Below are 10,768 nucleotides of genomic sequence, written 5' to 3' on the forward strand. Positions count from 1 at the left end.
ATTTATGTCACTTTAGATTTACAATCCTTTAATAATTTTATATATATATATCTGCATAGATTCGCAACACATTTCTATATTTAAAATTTCCTTTGAGCTGTGTTTATATTTATAATCTCTATTGATATATCTATAAACATACACAATGCTCTATTAAAAAATACAATATCTTATTGGAATATATCATGACTTATGTTACCTGTTAAATTTTAAATATAGATCGAATAGATCAAAATAAAAGTTTATTCCCATTTCTGCACATCTACTTGTTTTGCTTAAAGATAGCTATCCTTAGAATTTTACATTTAAAATCCAATTCCTAAATACAAGGACAAAACAAACAGCATCGAATTCCCACCAATGTCTTCCAAAACCATCAAGATACCTCCACCAGCCAAACAACTGCCAGCGAAAAAAACACACAACACTCTTTTCACTGACAGTTCTCATCACATCAGAAAAATGGAACCAAACGAAAAGAAAACCCTGGAGAAACACACGCAGCAAATCACAAAAGCCTCTAAAAAAACCCAAACCAACTCGCTCAACTCCAATCAGTGCCACTGACCCTGAACGTCATTTTAAAAACTAACCAAAATTCTACATCTACACTAACTCAAAGAATAAGCAATACTCTGTCAAAAGAACTTTAGAAAGCGAACTAATGAACGAAATAGAAAAAAAAACCAAAAAATCTCAACCACTAAAAAATAAGAAAATAACTACCCAAATTAAAAAAAAAAAAACAAAAAACAAAAAACAACTACTTAAAAAGACCCACCATATAAATACCCACGTTCCCAAAAATAAAACTGATCAACAACCACCAAATACGTCGAAGGACAACAAAAAACGAAAAGAAAAAAATGAAAGAAAAAAACCAAAAGAAAATACATTTGTAAAACAAAAGTCCCCCAAACCAAATCAACTTTAATTTACAACAAAAAAATTATTCCCAACTGAAGAATAAACGCATAGAGCCTCATTCGATCAAAATAAAAATACCACCCAGAAATAAACACAAAGCCTAAAGAGAAACGTAACCATTAACAATATCTCCCAAATGATCCCGTAACAATACAACATACACTACAATCAAACAAACCAAATCAATAAAAGCCCTGGAAGACGATAAACACAAACGCAATTAGAGAGATTTTAAAAACCCCGCTGCTATTAACGACACGACGCCACCTCGAACCCACCGAAACAAACGCTACACGCCCACGCTAATAAAAGCCACCGCGACAGAATTAAAATCCGAGCCGCTGCTTCGCGCAACGACCCGTAGAAACCATTGCACGCCTTTAAAAACAGAATAGCCCGGCAAAAAAAAATATCCGACTACAGAACTCGATTCAAACCAAACCTTTATCGTCACCACCTGAACCGAGAACCGTACCGGTCAGGAAGAACGCCAGAGCCCTTAGCGCACACCCACTGCGACCCACACAAACCCGTGCGATCGATCCCTACAGAGCACCTCCGAACCACGACACCCAAGAACTTGCGGCAGCCGAACCCCGCGCTGCCGGCCCCGGACGGAGCGCGGCTCCCGGCGGCAAAGCGGCTCCTCCGGCGCGCAGGGGCGGCGCCGCCCCGGAGACCCCCCCGCCCCCGCCCGCTCCCCCTGCCCGGGGGACCCCGGCGGCGCCCGAGCCCCGCGCCCGGAGCGGACAGAGCGGCGGGCACCGGCCGGGCCGGCGCAGCAGCGCCCGCGCCGCCTCTGCCGCCCTCGGCCGGCCCGGCGCCAGCTGCCCTCGGCTCCGCACGGCGGCTCGCACCGGCAGAGCGGCTCCGCCGCTGCCGCGCCAAATTCCCCGTGCGCCTCGGCAACCGCCCGGCCCGGGCCGGCAGCGCTCCCGAGCGGCAACGCTCCGGGCCGGGCCGCGGCCACAAGAAGCGCCCTCAAATGCAGCGGCACAGCCCCGACTGCAGCCCTGCAAACGCTGCCAGAGCTGCGGCTTCCCGCAACTGAACCCCGAAACCGACGCCGCGGGCCGGGCTCACCTCGCTTCAACAAGGGCAAAGAAATGGGTTCTCCCCTTCAAGTTCATCCCCTGGGAGAGCAGAAAAGAAGGGGCTTTCCTCCAATGAAATCCTTCAAGCCGTGTGGAAAGGGGGATTTGGACCTCAATTCAAACCCTTGCAAAGGAGGGACACCAGCGCTGTCCCCTCCATTTAAACCTTAGGATGATGAAAATGGGCTGGCTGCCTTCAAATCAAACCCATCAGATGACAACAATACTTTGCCCATTCCCGTTCAAATGGAACGCAAGGATTCCCTGTCACCCCTGGGATACCCCTAACAGCCGGGAAAAGGCAGGTTTTCCTTCCATCAACACCCTTCGAACCGCAGGTGAAGGCGGATCCCTCCCAGTTCGAACACAGACAATATTAGGAGAGTAGCTGCTTGCCTCTCCTTCTTTTGTCTTCACAAGCTCCGTTTTTGGTCCTGGGGAACCGGGGAGGGGGGACTGCCAAGATCAAATCGAAAAGGGAAAGGACCAAAGTCCCCGCTCCAAATCCACACGCGCTCACCCGTTCGGCTGCTGCTTCCCGGCACAAAGATTCGTCCCTCGGCACCTCCTTGAAGCGATGCTCCGCGTCTCCAAGCGCGCATCCAGCTGTTCGCCCAGACGCTGCGAGAAGCTCTCGCAGTCCCTTCCATGAGACAGCCCCGGGAGCCCCCCATGAACCCCTCTTCTCAGCAGCTCCATGCAAAAGGGAGCTGAGGCGAAGCCTCCCCCTAAAACAGCCTCGCCCCCCCACCCCCCCCGGCAGGAGCCAGCCCCTCATCATCCTCACAGCTCACACCTGGGGCTGCTCCGAGCCCCCCATCATCCTCACAGCTCACACCTGGCGCCGATGCCACTCTCCAACAGCGCCTCTCGCCGTCCAGCACACAGCCCGCTTCTCACAGACACAGAGCCAACAGACATCTGCTCCGGGTGCTGGCTGTTCTTAGTCCGTCTGCTTCCACAATTCAGACACGGACGTGCGCTGATGGCACTGAGGGAAAGCTTTCCAGTGCACAAAACTGTCATTCTGGTAGCACGCTTTGAGACGCCTTCAGAAAAAGCAGAATCAGCGCCACCTCCTAAGAGCCCTGCTGAGGAACCCCGCCCTCCTTGGGACACCCAATGCAGCAGAGCTCGAAAAACAAAGGGAAAAGTCAAGCTTGGAGTGGAAAAAGACAATAGAAATACAGCAGCCTTTCAAGAAAGCCTTCACACAGTAATAGTGGGACCCGGTCACATTTCTTCTTTCCTTGCTCTCTGGAATGACATCAATACGAAGTACAAAACCCACACGAAACCCAAGGCAGAGCTGGGATTTTACACGTCTTCCTTTTGGCTCTCGGGATGACAAGCGCCTCTTCCGGGACTGCGACACGATTTGGGCGCTGGCAGAGAACGGAGGCAAAAGGTGCCAGAGAGCCCCTTCTATCGCCTTCAGCCCCTGCAGCTGTTCTGAGGGTTCCAGGGCACAGCTCGGTCCGTTCCTAGATCAAAACCTCACGGCAATATCTTCAGAACTACTACCCATCTCCAGTCGGAACCTTCTACATTCCTGGAAACAAATGAGTGCGTAGAGAGGGTTTCTCCCCAGCTGAGTTTAGAGACCAATTCCTATTCTTTAGCAATACCTAGAAAACCGAACGCCTTGCCAGGTTTTAGCATCCTACACCCGCTCACCCCTCCCTCCCTGTGCATTTGGTGGCAGCTTTGGGTCCCTCTGGGGGACGGCACCCAGCATGACCCCCGCCCCTCGCCCGCCCCCCACCTGCTCCTGCACCGCAGTGGGGCTCCCTCTCCTGGGCACCTTGGGGTGCCCCCAACGGCATCAGAGCCCCGAGTCTTCACCCCCCCTTTTCCTGACCCCCAAAGAAGGCTCAGAACGAATCCGACTGCCCTGGACAGCAGCGCAGCGCTTCCCCCAAGCCCTTCCCACACGTGCATGGCCCCAGCAAGGGATTCTGCTGCAACAAGAAAGCGGGGGCAGCCCCCAGAAGGCTTGAGGTTCCTGCCCAGCCTCGCTGTCACGGGCCGGGGGCAGCGAGAGAGGGAGCGGCACAGACGGCGGGGACGGCCCGGCACAGGGCGGGGGCCGCTCTCAGCGCGATGCCGGCAAAGCCGCAGCTCCGGCGCTGTCGGCCGGGCTGCTTGAGCGGCACGGGGGGATCCGCCGAGAGCCTCCGGCCCCGCGCGGGGACTCCTGCAAGGGCCCAGGGCCGCCGGGCTCCGGCCCTCGGGGCTTTATTCTCCGGCAGCCCGAGCCCCGCGGCTGCGGGGCAAAGAAGGAAAGGGGGCACGGGAAGAGAGGAGCGAGAGCAGGGCATGAGAAAGGGCGGCGAGGGAGCTCGGGCTGTGCAGGAAAGCGGGACGGGAAGGGAAAGCCCGGGACGAGGGTACAGGGAGGCTGGGCAGAGGAAGGAGAGAGGGGGAACAGAAGGGAGTAGCGGGCTAGGGACAGGACAGGAAGGAGCCGGGTTTGTGGGGGGAGAGGGAATGGGGGAAAGGGAGCGAGAGAAGGCGAATACGGGGAGAAGGAAGGAGGGCTAGAGAGAGGGACAGGCGGGGAAGCCCCCCAGAGCCCCGGCTGCACCCCGAGCCCGGCCCGGCGCCTCGCCCTGCCCGGGTTGCTGCGCTCGGCGGAGCTCGGCTCGCTCCGGAGACGCTCGGCTCGAGTCGGCTCTTGTCGCCTCAACTCGGCTCTTGGCGCCTGCATTCGCCTCTTCGGCAGAGCTCGCCTCGCTTCGGCCCAACTCCCAGCCGCTCTGTGCCTTCGGCGCGCCTCGGCTCCGCTCGCCTCGGTTCGCTCGAGGCCGTCAGGGTCGGCCGCTCTCGCCTTGCTTCGGCCGAGCTCGTGCGATTCCCCCGAAGGCGGCGTCGTTCGGTTGTGTTTTTAGAAATATCTTTCTCTATCGATTGTATCTTTCTATAGTTAGATTTATATTTCTAGAATACTTCTATTAATCCAAATAAAAACCCCATCTCTAACCAAAAAAATACACGAAAACACCTTCTTTTAAACGGTATCGAAATATTTTTATACTTTGTATAGTTATACTCACATTTATAGATATAGTTTCTTTTGATGCAATCTATTAATAATTATCTATAATATCTATAAAATTCTAGACATGTATTTAAAGTATTATTTATATTATGTATCGTATCTACTGCTGCAACTGATTTTTTCTTCTAGTTTTAAACTTTATCTGTACGTATTTATGATATATTTCTAGACTTAGATTTCTACCTTCATATTCTTTGTATTTATCATTTTTATCATCAAAACCCTGCCTACTGACAAGTAAAAAAACCGCTTTCTTTAACGATTTAAAAAATATTTTTATATTTATAATTTTCCTATTTCTATTTATCATTTGCTCTCTAGTACGTGATAACATACCTGCTCCTGCACCGCAGTGGGGCTCCCTCTCCTGGGCACCTCGGGGTGCCCCCAACGGCATCAGAGCCCTGAGTCTTCACCCCCCCTTCTCCTCTAGTTAGAAACTACACTGGAACTTTTTTCTGGAAACAAAGACACGACCTAAATCCTCTCCCCATGTCCTAGACAGATAGATGTTCAGTTCTTAGTTGACTGGGCAGCAGTTTCTTCAATAGAACGAGAAACAATATGGAAACGTTTTAGCTACAAGCAAATAGGCAAATCTGAACAAGGTCCTGGTGGCCAGCCACTGCAGTTATTTTGAAGCAATTTTTTAAACAATCAAGTACTGATCCCACAAAAAATAAAGCAAAAAGCTGACTACTGGCTAAGAAAGAAGGAAAAATTAACTTTTAACGACAACAACAACATTCCAAGGACACAGGCTTTTTTCCAATCTCATACCTTATTACTACCTCTCTTGGGAATTCTCATCGTGGATCCCAAAAGGAATAAATCCCTCAGCGTGTCCTAAAGCACCAAGGAGCTACCTACAAGTGAAGGTGGCTACTTTCAGTGCAGACACAGCTGATGACACAGCAGTAGCACAGCTCTATGCTGCACAGGGATAATACTGTCTCCTCTTCTCCAGCAGCTGACTCTCTCCTGCCATGGCTTCTGTAAATGCATCAGAGCACGACCTTAAACACAAACAGGCAAGAAAACACCATCAGAAGTCTTTCATGAAGCACTACAAGAAGGGTTCCAAGCAGAGACCAACAGAATTTCAAGGAAGCAGTATGCAATTAAACCACCTCAGACTCGTTCAAGTATCCGGCAGGTAGATGGAACCAAAATGGAACCATTCAGAAACGACAAAGAAAACCTCCCCAAGTATTTATACAGGAGTCCTTAACGTCAGAAATGGGATGACAGGTTATGTTCAGATAAGATGAATGTTTATTTGGATGTAGAAATAAACTTCTCTCATGGTCCTTTGCCAAAAAATAGAACCTACAAGTGAACACCTACACCTGCCTAAAAAGACCTAACGAGCCCCTGGCAGCCACCGGCATCAAAGCACAGGGGATGTTTCTAATCCAGGCTAAGGAGAACAATATCACCTTTTGTTCTCTCCAGTTTGTTTCCTCTGCAGTCCTATTTGCTTCTTATGATTTTTACACTCTCTGTATCTTCTCAGGCAGCGCTGAGTCTGACGACCGGGATACGAGACTCCTTCCCTGCCCTACGGAGAGAACCAGGAAAAAAAGTTAAAAAAAGAACAGGGCAGTTTGAAGTTAATACTTCCGACGAGAAGCAGCACCTGACAAACAGAGTGAACAAAGCGTGATACCTCCCTGGGGACAGAAGACTTACAAACTCTCCGGGATTTACAATCCTAGTAACCAAGCCCTTCAGCACAGCAGCCAAGTGTCCCATTAGGTGGTGCTGCACCAAAGAATGATCCGAGAGGTTCCAAAGAGTGAAATGCACGTTATTTTCCAAAGACGTAAAATCGTGCAAAATAACAAAACTACAATAGATTTAAACTACAGGGCAAGAGTACAAGTGTTAACTTGAGGAGCTGGAACCATCCAGGTGAGCAACTGCTAACTGGATCCTCAACAGAGTTTGAGGAACCCTCCAGGATACAGAAGGGTTTTCCCCAGAAATTACACAGGCCGAGTTTTGATAGAAGTACACTTGCCAGATGCTCAGAAACGTCACCCATCCTCCTCCGGGTGTCCTGAGAGAGCTGCGAATGGCTCTCACGTGGTTTGAGCTGGTTCTGTAAGGGCTCAGGGTGAATTTCACCAGATGCAACCAAACTGGGCAACACCCAGTGGGACAGAAGGAACCCAAAGCTTGTTTTACCCAAAGCTTGGGTAAGCAGAGCTCCAGCAAATACTGAGGAAACGGACAGAACAGGGTAACAAATAATAAACATACCTTTTTTTTTTTTTTTTTTTTTTTTAGATGAGCAAAACAATTAAGGGGAAGGTGGAAAACTCACCATGACTGAACATTTCATCACCTGTAAGCTGACCATCCTTAGCATAGAGGACTCCAAATTTAAAATTCACCGATCCCTGGAAAATAAAACCAAATATTATTTGGTAAAGAGTCAAACAGAAGACATAACAATTTGGGTCCTCTAATCTTTGCATACATCCTACACATCAGAACATACATTTTATACTATCTCCTACTACACGATAATTTACCTTTAAACTTTGATAGTATAGCATAAAACCATTAACTTAGATGGGTGATCAATTATTATTAAGTGGGTGCTTCAAGTTATTTTTGCTGTCAGGTTCAAAAAAACATTACTTCTTTTTACTGTAACGAGCAATTGATTTAGAAGTCATCAAAAGCCCATCAAAATACAAAGCTGTACTCACCGGACGGGTCTGTGAGCAAGAAGTAGTTAGGCTTGTACTCACCTCTTGCCCTTCAAGAACCAATAAATCCTGTCAACAAAAACAGCATCTTTAGCCCCCTCCTATTAAAGATTCTACAAGGATGATGGTTTTATTTGTGTTTAGAAGTTTGGATTTGAAATGGCCAGTTCAATGCATAAAGAGACAGTTTAAGTAGTATTCGATTATTATTATTATTATTATTATTATTATTATTATTATTATTATTATTATTATTATTATTATTATTATTATTAGCTACTGGAAGAAACATTAAAAATGCTTTAAAAATAGAAAAGTTAAAACTAAAAATTAAATAAAAAATAAAATTATAAAAATAAAATAAATTATTTAAAAATAGAAAAATTAAAACTAAAAATTATTTAAAAAATAAAAAATTAAAAAATAAGAAAAGAGCTTTAAAAATAGAAAAATCAAAAAAATTAAATAAAAATAATATAAAAAAAAAAGTGCTTTAAAAATAAAAAAATAAAACCTAAAAATTAAATAAAAAATAAAATTAAAAAAATAAAAAATTAAAACTAAAAATTAAATAAAAAATTAAAAAATAACAAAAAAGCTTTAAAAATAGAAAAATGAAAAATAAAAATTAAATAAAAATAATATTAAAAAATAAAACAAATGCTTTAAAAAGAGAAAAATCAAAACAAAAACTTAAATAAAAAATAAAAATAAAAAATAAAATAATTTCTTTAAAAATAGAAAAATTAAAACAAAAAAATAAATAAAAATAAAATAAAAAATAAAATAAATGCTTTAAAAATAGAAAAATCAAAAATAAAAATTAACTAAAAAATAAAAATAAAAAATAAATGCTTTATAAATAGAAAAATTAAAACAAAAAAATGAACATAAAATTAAAAAATAAAATAAAAAGCTTTAAAAATAGAAAAATCAAAACTAAAAATTAAATAAAAAATAAAATTAAAAAAAGAAGTAAAAATATTAAAACTAAAAATCAAAGATAAAAATAAAATTTAAAAAATTAAAAATGCTTTAAAATAGAAAATTTAAAATTAAAAATTAAATAAAAAATAAAATTATAAAAATAAAATAAATTATTTAAAAATAGAAAAATTAAAACTAAAAATTATTTAAAATATAAAAAATTAAAAAATAAGAAAAAGAGCTTTAAAAATAGAAAAATCAAAAAAATTAAATAAAAAATAATATTAAAAAATAAAATAAATGCTTTGAAAAATCAAAAAATAAAACAAAAAATTAAATAAAAATAAAATTAAAAATTAAAATAAAAAGCTTTAAAAATAGAAAAATCAAAACTAAAAATTAAAGAAAAAATAAAATAAAAAATAAAAGAAATAGAAAAATTCAAACAAAATTAAAGATAAAAATAAAATTTAAAAAATAAAAAAGCTGTAAAAATAGAAAAATTAAAAATAAAAACTCAATAAAAATAAAAAATAAAATTAATTAAAAAATAATGAAAAACAAAATAAAATCCGTAGAGTGTTGTAAAGTACCGTTAAAGTTCCATAAAAGGTAGTGCCGTGAAGCGCGGCTATTGTAAAAAGTGCCGTGAAGTGCGACAGTCGCGCTTTACGGCACCTTTTGCGACAGTCGCGCTTTACGGCACCTTTTACGACAGTCGCGCTTTACAGCACTACCTTTTATGGAAATTTTGTGGTAATTTACAGCACTTTACGGTTTTTATTTTTTTTCATTTATTTTTAATTAATTTTCTTTTTCTAATTTCAGTTTTTATTTAATTTTTATTTTTAATTTTTCTATTTTTTTTAAGGTATTTATTTTATTTATTTTATTTTATTTTTTATTTAATCTTTATTTGTAATTTTTTTTAAAGCTATTTTGTTAATTTTATTTTTTATTTAATTTTTATTTTTAATTTTTCTATTTTTAAAGCTTTTTATTTTTTAATTTTATTTTTTATTAATTTTTCTTTTTCATTCTTCTATTTTTTTAAAGCTATTTATTTTATTTTTTTTATTTTTTTAAATTTAATTTTTATTTTTAATTTTTCTAGTTTTTAAGCATTTTATTTTTCTAATTTTATTTTTTATTTAATTTTATTTTTATTTTTTCTATTTTTAATACATTTTATTTTATTTTTGTAATTTTATTTTTTATTTAATTTTTATTTTTAATTTTTCTATTTTTTAAAGCTATTTTTAAATTTTTTATTTAATTTTTATTTTAATTTTTCTTTTTTAAAGATTTTTTTTTATATTTCTAGTTTTATTTTTTATTTGTTAAAAATTTTATATTTTTAAATATTTTTTAATTGTTTTTATTTCATTTTTATATTTTTCTATTTTTAAAGCTTTTTATTTTTCTAATTTTATTTTCTATTTCAATTTTTTTAAATTTTTCTATTTTTAAAGTATTTTTATACTTTTTTAATTTAATTTTTATTTTTAATATTTTTTTAAAGCATTTATATCTTTTTAATTTTATTCTTTATTCAATTTTTATTTCTAATTTTTCTATTTTTAAAGCTTTTTATTTTATTTTTCTAATTTTATTTTTTTATTTCTTTTTTATTTTTGATTTTTCTATTTTTAAAGCTTTTTATTTTATTTTTAAAAATTTTTAAATTTCATTTTTATATTTAATTTTTCTATTTTTTAAGCATTTATTTTATTTTTTAATTTTTTATTTTATAATTTTTCTATTTTTAAAATTTTATTTTATTTTTCTAATTTTATTTTTTATTTAATTTTTATTTTTAATTTTTCTATTTTTAGAGCATTTATTTTTTTCTAATTTTATCTTTTATTTCATTTTTATTTTTAGAATTTCTATTTTTAAAAGCATTTTTTAAATTTTATTTTTTATTTCTTTTTAATTTTTAATTTTTCTATTTTTAAAGCTTTTTTTAATTTTATTTTTTATTTCTTATTTTAAATTTTTCTAATTTTAAAGCATATTTTTATTTTTTAATTTCATTT

At 39.2% G+C, this 10,768-nt stretch overlaps 1 long non-coding RNA gene across 1 annotated transcript; it reads right to left on the reverse strand.

Moving 5' to 3' along the window:
• Positions 1-5,786: 5,786 nt before the first annotated feature.
• On the reverse strand, positions 5,787-8,141 carry LOC136566458 (uncharacterized). The gene is made up of 3 exons (XR_010785027.1): positions 7,412-8,141; positions 6,522-6,643; positions 5,787-6,098 (listed from the first exon to the last, which is right to left on the reverse strand). It is a non-coding gene; the product is annotated as an uncharacterized lncRNA (long non-coding RNA).
• Positions 8,142-10,768: the final 2,627 nt, after the last annotated feature.

The sequence above is a fragment of the Molothrus aeneus genome, chromosome 25 (genome assembly GCF_037042795.1).
Source record: "Molothrus aeneus isolate 106 chromosome 25, BPBGC_Maene_1.0, whole genome shotgun sequence".
In the NCBI taxonomy this organism is placed as follows: Eukaryota; Metazoa; Chordata; class Aves; order Passeriformes; family Icteridae; genus Molothrus; species Molothrus aeneus.